The sequence below is a fragment of the Silene latifolia genome, chromosome 7, assembly GCF_048544455.1.
Source record: "Silene latifolia isolate original U9 population chromosome 7, ASM4854445v1, whole genome shotgun sequence".
Classification (NCBI taxonomy): Eukaryota; Viridiplantae; Streptophyta; class Magnoliopsida; order Caryophyllales; family Caryophyllaceae; genus Silene; species Silene latifolia.
In genome coordinates this window covers 67974651-67986813 of record NC_133532.1, presented here as the reverse complement: position 1 = coordinate 67986813, position 12163 = coordinate 67974651, and the positions used below count along the sequence as shown (strand labels likewise).

General features: G+C 39.6%; 1 non-coding gene across 1 annotated transcript; it reads left to right on the top strand.

Moving 5' to 3' along the window:
- The first annotated feature begins 9700 nt into the window (after positions 1 to 9700).
- LOC141593797 (small nucleolar RNA R71) lies at positions 9701 to 9807 on the top strand. Its single transcript, XR_012521860.1, has one exon. It is a non-coding gene; the product is annotated as a small nucleolar RNA R71 (small nucleolar RNA).
- Positions 9808 to 12163: the final 2356 nt, after the last annotated feature.

The window sequence follows — 12163 nt, the reverse complement described above, 5'->3', positions numbered from 1 at the left end:
AAATCCCCTAGTATGTTAGGATTAGGGAAGCCGTGGTAGCGATGTTTTAATTGACTTATATAGATTAGTCTTGCGATAGGAATTGTATTAGGCAATTTAATTGTTATCCGGTCGAATGAATGCATGCAGGAGACCATAAATCTAGTTAACCCCGACCTGGATCGAAAGATTGGAAGGGAAGGCTTGCTTAATTACAATAGGGTATTGCGGTGAGGGGGCGAAAGTTAAGTCATTTACGCTCTAGGGCGGTTTAAGGACCGAAAGGTGACGACCATAGCTCTTCTTATCAATAGTCTAATCGCCTTAGTATTCCCGATAGTATAAGATCTGATAGCTGCCACGGTAGACCGACTCCTAGCATACTTCCTTTCTCTTATTTTTAATTTCCTTTATTCCCTTCTCTTGTCTTTAGTTTCAGTAGTCTAGTTAGTTCACAATCAATTCAACCCCCATTTCCGTGACACCCTGACAGACCGAATTAAACAGATAGATAGCAACTTAGCCTCCCTGTGGAGATCGACCCTACTTACCGCTGACTTCTGTTAGTAGTAACTTAGGTTTATTTTTGGTGTAGAAACGAACGCATCAAATTTTGGCGCCGTTGCCGGGGAGGCGACGCTTTTTATCTGTTTTATTTTGTTTGTCCTTTCGCCTCAAGGGAAGACTAAGTACCTTGAGGCCGTCTTATCTTTTTCGTTAGTGCTGTTTTGATAGGCTTACAGGTTTATTAGACAGGCTACTGAGGGAGATTATCGAAGGGAAGGCTTGAGTACCTTCGATCCCTCTTGCCAAGATGACATCTGTCTCCCGACTAATTGCTCAGTTTGAAGCCCAAGCTGAGAAACCTGCTAGTTGGGAAAGGAAGAAATCTTGGGGATGTGGTGCTGCTGAGCACAATGCAGCTGTAGTTGTGCCGCCACATCCACCCCATCAATGGCCACCGCAACAAGATCCTCGTGATTTACAGAAAAAAGAAATCACGGAGCTTGTAGATACCCGTATCCGTCGATATTGGAATTTATAGAGAACCCGACAAACACCCGATGATGATAGGACACATGTATTCTTTAGTTGTCATTGTCATTATTTGGAGCTCGTTTTACGATGTAGAATGGGCGTCGTCGATGAAGTATTTTATTAATTTAAATGATATTTAAATTAATGTTTTTTTTAAGTGAGTTCATTTTATTAATTTAAATGATATTTAAATTATGGCTTTTTTTAGGTGAATTCAACTTATTTTATTTTATTTTGAATTTATTTTCCCAAGTTTATTTTGTTGAAAATAAAATAAATATTTGATTTGAAAAATCATTTTATGAGTATATTTGGTTTGAAAAATCATTTATTTTAATGTGTTAATTGATTTGAAAAATCGATTTGAAAATCGAAAAGAACTCGTTTCGAACATGTGTTTTTGAGCTCGATTTTAGCTCGGTTTTTGAGCCCGTTTTCTTTACGAATTGGCACGAATCTCGAGTACACTAACCAAACTAAGCCTCTACCCATCCACCCCAGTTCGAACCCCCTATCCACGGCCCAAATTCTCGTCCAAAACAGGCCCCAAACAGCCCGCATACAAGCAGCCCCTCCCCTGTTTCGCAGCTCAAACCCGAGTCCAAAACCCGCTCCAAATACCACCAAAACCCGTACCCATTAACCCTAACCCATACCCTAGTATCCTACCCATATTACCCTAGCTTAATCACCAAGAAAACCCCTCTCAAACCCTCACAAAAGCTGCTGGACAGCAGCTATGCGTGAGCAGGCCCGACTGCCTCTCCCTCTCTTTTGCCCTACTTTAACTCCTTATAAATACCACCCCTTCACGATACATTCATTCCTCTAAGTTCTACATACATCCTACCTTCACTCACAAGCTTTAAACCTCAGAAACAAACCCTAATTGCCTCTCAAAAACCCTCCACAAAACCGACATCCAAACTGAAACAGTTTGTGTGTCCTCTTCGAAAAACAATTCGTTCCTCCTTCAAACCTCCATCAAAACTCGCGTTTCTTGTTCCTAATTAACCATATAACATCCATCTACACATTAGACAAAGATTTACGAGCCAAATTGCCCTTGAGAGTACACGAAATCCCTCGAAAAACAGAGTGTTATACACTCTGTTTTCGCGGTTTGTTCCTGTCTGTCCAGTTCTGTTTGTGCTCGTTTTTCGTGCCCAATAACTCAAAACGAGCAGGGGTTGCTTTAATATCTCTGTTCTCCTCTCTTTCTATTTTTCAAAACATCTTTTAAATCGAATTTTCATCGTGAAACGAGGGAGAAATCGTTGTTTGAAAGTTGCTGTCCAGATTCGATAAAAACGCGTGTTTGCTTTGTTTCTTCGTCGACGACGGCCTCTCGAGATAAAATCTACCATCGATTACGACCCAAGACGGTGTCAACGATACATGTAGGTTGAGGGTGCATCAAATCCTTTTCTTTCTCCCTTTTATTTCATTTTTTTATGTTTGTTTTTTATAGTTTGTTTTTGTTTGTTTATCGTTTTTTGTTTATCGATTGTTCTAATTAACTACGAAACTAGTTTAGTCCGAGTATGAGTTAAAGTACCACCATGAACACCCGAGTTGACTTGAGATGGGAAAGAAACCGCTACATCAGTCGGTCGTACACCCCCGTCTCATTTACATATCCTCGTGTTCAAGGTGGGGCATTAATAAAACAAATTTTAACTTCGTTCTTCGCTTTTGACATCTCCTCTTCTCTCGTGTGATTCGACCCATCTTAGGACCCGTCACATGTTAGTATGACCTCTGATTGTTAACATATAACTCATTTAGATGACATTAGATCAATTTGATAACCTAATTAGACACATTAGGGTACATCGACATAGCTTTAAAAACCGATTAACAATTCTGTAACTTAATGAACGCATCTCTCTCTTTCACCTAATTTATCGCTAGTATAAGAGTGCGTGATTAGCGCCTTCTTATTAACACTCGATGAGTTAACTTAATTAGCAACTTGACCTAATTTGACCCCTTTTAGGCCATGTAGAATACACCTTTGCGCGACATCCTTCCAATCGATCAACGTTGTTTCTAATTCGTTTTCTAACTTGTTTCCTATCCCGTTTCGCAATCATCTATCTAACCTAATGAACCTGACCTAGGACCTAGGTTTGGCCGTGGCCTTTGGCCTTTCTTGTTTCGTTCATTTTTGCATCGTTCGTTCTTTATTTGTTTTGTCGCTTGTAATTTATCGTTTGTTATCGAGTTGTAATTTTCGAGTTAGCTTTCTTTTATCGAGTCAAAACCTCTTTTAAAAACCTTAGTCTTGTTTGGTTAGATGGTTGTGCCCCAATGCAAGTAAGAGCGTAGTAAATCGCATGTTGTTTAAAGCAACATGGCCCGGTTTATGCTAATGCATGCTTTGGTGCGTGACCCAATGTCTAATTCGATGAGATTAAGTGAAAGCACACATCACGAGGAGTGACCCAAGGCCGTGAGTCATGTAAGCCGTGGGCCACCCCTCTTGTGCACGTTTTCCTAGGCCGAATTGGCCATGTGTCGTGTATGGTATCGTATGTAGCAATTGTATTTAGATCGAGTTGTATCTTTAATTTATTGTTGTGTCGGCATGAAATGCCTGGTTTGTAATAGGTAGATCCCAACGGCTCCCCCATTCCCCCTAAGCCTTGTTTGTTTGCTTCACATGTTGTTAGATCAATCAACCCACATGCTAAATTACAACTTTGACAAAGTTAGTTTAGTTGCATCTAAACGACATAGAAATTGTTGTCACATGATAGGGTTAAAACAACGTTTGCATATCATACATCGTAGTAGCTATGACCTTGTTTGAAATCCGACACTTGACTTAGTAGAGGCCGTTATTGACGGGCGGGGTTAGGTGTCCTTGTGGGCTTCCTAACACGTACCCTCACCCCTTACTCAAGATCTATGGTTTGTGGATCCGTCTAAATACCATTGGATTACGAGAGTCATTCAAATCGAGTGATATAGGGTACAAGTCTTTATCTTTAATCACTCGTAGTCGATTGGCTTTATGATTTTCGATGAAAGGTGTAAAGTTGACTTGAACGGTTCCAAGTTCCCATAAAACTTGGTGGCGACTCTAATTTGTCTTAATTCGATTCGAAAGAACCTCGAGTCGATTATGCCTAGTGTGGATCCCGCGGACGCAGTTCCCGAGGGCCTTATCCACAGAGCTGAAGTCCTTAATTCTAGAATATGATAGATATATGGGTGCTCAAGTCACTGAGCTGCAGTCTGAAATTGCTCGGTTAACAGCTGGGTTGAATGATCGGAAACCAGAAGAGGTGTACTTGACCAAGAGCGGTTTTTCCCATGAAGAACCCGCGTTGCCCAATGCTGAAAATGATTTCTATATTTCGGATGACGACTTTCTATCGTATTTCCAGAATGTATACAGGGATATCAGCGCTGTACAGGAAGAAAGTCCTCGATCGAGTAATATCTCTTCTCGATCGAGTGACATGCATGAGGATAGTTCTCGATCGAGTGATTTTGTTACTCGATCGAGTGAGATGCGGGAGGAAGTTGGTCGATCAAGTGAGTCTTTTGCTCGATCGACTGATTTGGCCATTGGGAGCTTTAATTCGTCACTTGGGTTCATTTTGGATGACGAGTTTGACGATGATGAAGATTACGGTGAACCTCCCTTATTCACAGCCGAGTCGGATACACTTGAAGCTGCGATTTACGGGATGGATTCCACTGAGGAGGTTGATGAAGAAGCAGTTGAGACGGTAATTGCTCCTAGCACGGATGAGGTAATCCATTCCTCTGTCAGTGATTCCGTCGTTGAGAGCGACCAACCCGAGGTAGTAAGCGATAATTTCATTATTGTTTGTTTTAACAGTATATTGCCTCGTTTAATCTGTGCTCCTTCTTTTAATGCTACACCCTCTCATATGTGGACGCATAATTTAACGAATTTTCACCGTCCTTATCATTTCAAGTTTACAAATCTGAATCGGGACCCTTATATATTGACAATTGCTCCCGCGCTCCTTTATTTTGTGGATAAATTTAGGAGCGCTCATAGGAAATTTGTTCGGCTTAAAAAGTTAAACATTTTCATTTCCTATTTCTTGATTCCACTTTGGTGCTACTTATGCTGTTGTGTAGCACATGCGCAGCTATTTGACAGGTTGCTGCGCGCTTTGAGCTGTTTTGATTGTGATTAATTAGAGAGGCTCGAAGAAAAGAAGGTCGAGCTGGGACCTGACTGAAGCTAGCGCTACCCGGGAGGCAACCCGGCGATTTATTTCTGCATTTTTATTTACCTTAAGTTGTAATAAATGGTTTTTATTACCATAGACTATCACAGTTTACTTGTCTAGTTAGTTTATGGGCTGTTTACATTGCGTTTTTGCAGGAAATACAGTGAGAATTACTCGATCGAGTAGTTTTTCTACTCGATCGAGCACCTTTGCTGAGGGATTCATTCGATCGAGTAATCAATCCACTCGATCGACCACCTGCAGAAAGAAAACCACTCGATCGACTACAGCACCATTCGATCGAGCAGTTTTTGGATGCCCACTCACTCGATCGACCACTGTTGGACGGATATCGAGTGTATTTGACTTGGATTAGCTTCCTGAGATGGTTTTCCGGGCCTTAGCAACCTCCCATGTTCATGGTCGGTTTGGGGAGGTCCCTTTATTCGCGCTATCTTGTAAGTTTTCCGCACTTACTCTCTCTTTCTCCTTTAGTTTGCATTTCCTTTCCATGTTTTGGTACAATGGGGGCATTGTACGGTTTGGTTTGGGGAGGTTATGCATCCATATCTGTGTCTGCATGTTGTTTTTACTACATTTCTGTTATCATGTTTAATTTATGTTTGCATTGTTGTTTATTTTCGTTAAATTTCAAAAAAAATTCAATAAAAATTTGAAAAATTGATAAAATTCAAAAAAATTTCATGTTTATTTTTGCATATAGGTTGAGTCGGAACGGTAGATTTCAATGATGAAATTGCACTATATTGTCTTTTTGCTTAAGCCTTGCATTAAACTATTATTCTTTTAGCTTTGTCTTTTGCATAATCTACGAGTTAATGTTAAAATTTAGCTGAACGAATAGACTTGACCTGAAATTTTGGCAACCTACTTATAAATTCTAAGATTTAGAGCCGTATAAACTGGTGTCATTTATGACCAGTTTCATGTAGGATTGTGAGTAGTTACTCCTTGCATAACATGTTCATCAATTTGCACATATATGAAATTCAATTGCTTTTTGCCGTCATACATTCGGGTTAGTGGTTGGTGTCACATGCAGGGAGGTGCTTACATTTTCCCTTTCTTTCATTTTTACCCATAAACTCCACATTAGCCAAATTTGCCTGTTGACCCTTAACTACATCCAGATTTAGCCTGCCTTGTCAAGCTAGTTTAGATTGTTCTGCGGTATACTGTCTCTTGTATCAAATTTTGGCGCATATTCTGTTGATTCGGAGTTGGTATTTTATGAAGGAAAGGAGGATGATGAAAAAAACGTGAAAAGAAAAAAAAAAAGACATGAAAAATCAGAAAAAAAAGGAATTCGGAGAAAGAAAAGAAAAAGAAACCGAAAAAAAATAAAGAAAGAAAAAAAAGAAAAAGATTTCGAAAAAAGGGATGTTGTTTGGTTGACGGTTTCTGCTCCTATGATCTATCTTACATTATTTGAGGAGTATGTTCAGTTTGGTTTGGTGAGATTTTATGCCAAATGAAGGGCATGTGCTTATTTCATAATTGAGTTGGAAATGGATATGTTTCATATGGTTCTGTTTAGGTACTAGCTTGGCCGCCTATACCTCCACATTCCCATAAATGTTTTGCCTTTTCTTACCCATTGCCTCACTTCACCATATTTTTGTAAGCCCTCGGCTGTGACAGGACCTTGTTTGGTTGGAATGTGTGTACGGTAGTTAGAATTGTCTATCATATTAGTTGCATGCATGTTTATGTGGGTCGTAGTCTAGGTGAGCGACTATTTTTCCTTCTCTCTTACATATATATGTTCGCCCTTTGCTTCATGAGAGAAGAGTGACCCGTGAGAGTCCATTGTTTAAGGTCTTGCAAGGTCGACGGTTCAGCTTTATTATAAACACCCTATAACTCGTTTGCATTTGACTATTTAGCTATAAGTGTTAGTTTGTCTGCATTAAATTGGCTTAAGTGGGCATTTGTAGCTAGCTCTGAGTTATCTTTTCCGTTCCTTTAGTTGCATTTTAGTTTACTCGGGGACGAGTAAAGGTTTGGTTTGGGGAGATTTGATACGTGCATTTTATATAGTCTTTTTAGCCTATTTTATGCACGTATTTCTATGCTTTTATCGTAGTTTTATGCTACGAAATGCCCCGAATATGCTACTTTGGGTTATTATGTCTTATTTGCAGGTATGGATCCGAAAGTAGTGAAATCGAGCCTTTTACCGTCCTTTTAGCATGCATTTGGAGGAAGAGTGAATTTAGAGCGGAAATGAAGCTATTTTGAGATGCGCATTGGAGTAAGGAAGTTAGGCGAGCCAAGAGAGTGCTTCAATTTGCTAGTTCCTTCTTGTAAGAGCCATATCTCGAGTTCTACAACAGATATTCAGGTGATTCTAATTGGAGATGAAAGTTTGTCCTTTTAGCTTTCCAATGCCACCGGAATAACCCTGTTTGACCAAGTAACGAAGAAATGGCAGCCGTTTGAAGTTCAGTGCGCGAAGCAGGAATTACGCGCTGAGAAGTGCTCGATCGAGAACTATTTCTATTCGATCGAGAGCCCATTTGCTCGATCGAGAGCTACCTATTCTTGTTCGAGTGATTAAAGGGAAGAAAGTCCTCGATCGAGAGGAATTGTTCTCGATCGAGAGGAATGCTAAGGAATATCACTCGATCGAGAGCCTTTAGTTAGTCGATCGAGTGGATTTTGCTGACGGGCTGGGCTTTTTAGGTTTAATTCCGTCATTAGGTTTAGCTAATCCTATTTTCTTATAAATAGGGAGTCAGTATGTTATTATAAACTCTCTGATTCTCTCCTTTTCTTTCCTTTGCTTGGTTACTGTTCGAGTACACTGTTACATTCTCTCCTTGTTTTTCCGGATCATTTATTCAGTAATTCTTCTTTCCCCTTATTCTCTTTACTTTTATTTAATGTTTATTTCTCCTTTATTTCTTGTTCTCTATTTAATTATGCATAGCTAAATCCCCTAGTATGTTAGGATTAGGGAAGCCGTGGTAGCGATGTTTTAATTGACTTATATAGATTAGTCTTGCGATAGGAATTGTATTAGGCAATTTAATTGTTATCCGGTCGAATGAATGCATGCAGGAGACCATAAATCTAGTTAACCCCGACCTGGATCGAAAGATTGGAAGGGAAGGCTTGCTTAATTACAATAGGGTATTGCAGTGAGGGCGAAAGTTAAGCTGTTTACGCTCTAGGGCGGTTTAAGGACCGAAAGGTGACGACCATAGCTCTTCTTATCAATAGTCTAATCGCCTTAGTATTCCCAATAGTATAAGATCTGATAGCTGCCACGGTAGACCGACTCCTAGCATACTTCCTTTCTCTTATTTTTAATTTCCTTTATTCCCTTCTCTTGTCTTTAGTTTCAGTAGTCTAGTTAGTTCACAATCAATTCAACCCCCATTTCTGTGACACCCTGACAGACCGAATTAAACAGATAGATAGCAACTTAGCCTCCCTGTGGAGATCGACCCTACTTACCGCTGACTTCTGTTAGTAGTAACTTAGGTTTATTTTTGGTGTAGAAACGACCGCATCACACAACTTCATCCTCAACTTGCTTCTTCGGTGCTTCATACCTTGTACCACTTCTCAAGTGAATGGCGCTAACCGTTTCATGTCTTGGGGGATTACCTTGAGGTGGTAATTGCCCCTTTTATCTTTGTGAGCTTGAGGATGCTAGTTGAGTGAATTGGGTTTCCAACATTTTGGTGTGAGCTAGGATGTTGTTTATGGTGGTTTCCTTTGCTTGACTATCTTTTTGCATTTGAGTGAAAAATTCTTGTTGATTCTTTTGCATTTGAAGGACCGCTTTTTGAACATCAAAACCTTGGTCATTTTGTTGATTCTACGGATTTTGATTTTGGTAACCTTGGTTTTGGTTGTAAAAGGGTCTTTGATTTTGGTTTCTCATGGGAGGTGGGGTGTATGTTGTTTGAGGGTTTTGAACATTTTGACTTTTATATGAGAGATTTGGATGGAATTTGGTGTTTTCATTGTAATAGTTAGAATAAGGGGTACCACTCTTGTATGCTTGGAAAGCATTCACTTGTTCATTTGTTCCCCTACATTCACTTGAGTCATGTCCCAAAGTTCCACAATTCTCACATATCCCACTTGGGATTGATGAGGATGCCGTCATGGCATTAACATGATGCTTTGGTGATTTCGAGGCTTCTTCAAGTCTAGCCATAGCTTTTTCAAACTTCAAATTGATGGTATCAATGTGAGCACTAAGTTGAGCACCCAATTGAGTAACGGAGTCCACTTCATGGTTTCCTCCTCTAGTAGCCTTGCGAGGTCTACTATATTGTGAGTTATGGACCGCCATTTCCTCAATTTTGTTCCAAGTTTGATTGTCATCAACTTCGGTGAACATTCCATTTGATCCCATGTTGAGAATGTTCCTTGAATCTTCATATAAACCGTTCCAAAATTGTTGTACCAAGAACCACTATCTAAGTCCATGGTGAGGACATGAGCGACAAATTCCTTTGAACCGCTCCCAATCTTCATACAAAGATTCTTCATCCCTTTGCTTAAAACCCGTAATTTGAGCTCTTATCATGTTAGTCTTTTCCGGTGGGTAGAATTTTTTGTAGAAAGCTAGAGCCAACTTTTTCCAAGAATCAATTCCGAGAGTGGCCTTATCAAGGCCCTTCAACCATTGTTTCACGGTGCCAATTAGAGAAAAAGGAAATAAGACCCATCAAATTTGGTCTTGAGTTACACCGGTTTGAGAAATCGCATCACAATAGTCACAAAAGGTCTTCATATGAGAGTGAGGGTCTTCACTAGGCATCCCCCCAAATTGGCTCCTTTCGACAAATTGGATAAATGCGGATTTGGCAATGAAATTTCCGGTTAGATGTTGTGGTGTGGGAGTACCATTGAGTAGGTTCTCCTCGGTGGGTACGGAATGTGATGAAAACTTAGGCATTGTGGGTTGATTTTGTGTTGTATTTTGTGTTGGGTGCTCCTCACCTTCTCTTGCAAAAGGGTTGATGAACTCAATAGTTGGTTGAATATCTACAACCTCACTAATACCTCTCAAATTTCTCCTAGCAGGTCTTCTATTGGTTGTCAAAGTTCTTTCAAATTCACGATCAAAAGGTAAAAAATCACCTTGTGACCTTCTAGACATGCAAAATATCAAACAACTCGAAAACAATTAGAACAAACCTTGAGGAGTTTTACTTCCTCAAGGCAAAGAAAGACACAACTAATAACAATATAAGAAAATCTAAATCAAGATAACACCATCTCCGGCAACGGCGCCATTTTTGGTCGGTCGGAGCTATATTCTATTTTTCGGAACAATTGTCGTTGGAAGCACCTAGACCAAAACACAATTTATAGCTTCACAAACAACTCTACAATTAGTAAAGAGGCAAGTAAAGGTCGGATCCCAAGGGACGGGAATTAAAATGAGATTTCTATTGAGACTAGTGGTGTCTTAGGGATGTCACAATTTGGGTTGATGTAGAAGGTCACTAAACTAATTAGCAATGAAAGTAAATAAGCAAGATGAATTGAAAGGGTTGTAAACAATTTATAACAAGCACTAGGGTGTCATGGGGTCATAGGGGATTCATGGGAATTGATCATACAAACATGTTCTCAAATTATAAGCAAGCAATTATTGTTGTGATGGATTGAGTTGGGTTATATCTTACAATCCTAGGAAAGTTTGGGTCCCGGAGCCGAATCGATTAGATTGTACAACACCTACAAGTCGATTTAGTCTTCCCTACTCAACAACATGCATGGTTTAATGAGACTCGAGTTGGTTTATGTCTTACAAGTCTCATTGAAAAGATAAGTGATGGTTGCAGATGCAAGGATTCATAGGCTTAGCATTTCATCAAATATAACATGTGCATGAGTTGAGATCAAAACAAGCAAGCAAATAAACCATGAAAGCATATTAATTTAAGCATGAATCATTCCCCATGTTGGTTTCCCCAAATTACCCATTAACCCTAGCTATGAAACTACTCACTCATTATCATGTTGAACATGCTGGAAAGGTTGTCAATCATACCAACAAAGTGAAATATGATGAATAAATGAAAGTAATTAGCAATAATTAAAAAGGGATTAAGAGAATTGTACCTACTAATGATTCCAATAATAAAGCAAAGAATAATAGAAGTACTTGATGCTTGATTGAGAGGTTGTCAATCTCCCAATAATAACCCAAATAATCTTCAATTACCCAAAATAAAGGATGAACAAAAAAGAGATTAAGGAAATAAAACTTGTATTAAAACTTGATTAATTGTTGATTACAAAACTAAAGAGAGATTTGATTGATATTAACTACTCTAAGAATTGATAAGAAGAACATGCTCTTCTAATTAGACTAATGGGGTATTTATAGTGGAAATTAGGTGGATGCATTAGGGGTAACTAAGGGCTTAAATGACGATTAAGTCCCTACTTAGGGAAACGCCGGTATTTTCTGAAGGAAGGGCATCTTTCTTGAAGCTTGAAGAAACGAATTTGCGCTGTCTTGGAATTCGTGCTTCTTAGGCACGGGACGGCCGGAATCCCGTGTCTCTGCCCGGGCGTCTTCTGGATGCTGCTGCCCGGGCGTCTTTGGTAGAAGACGCACGGATTGTGGTCCTGGGGACGGGCGTCTTCAGGGGAAGACGGGCGGATTGTCATGCAGCGTACTTTCTTCTTCTTTTCTTCCCGTTTCTTCATAAAATCCTTGGGGATGCAAGGATTTTTCCTCATCATTGCCCAACTACTATAATATGTACAAAGGCCTTCTAATCTTGTCTCTCCTTGATGCTTAGTCATTGGATTCAATCAATTTAGTCTCATTTTGCCATGAAAATGCAAGGTTTGCATTCCTTTCCTACCAAGGACACAAAACCTCAAAGAATATGCAAAACAAAGAACTAAAGACAATAAAT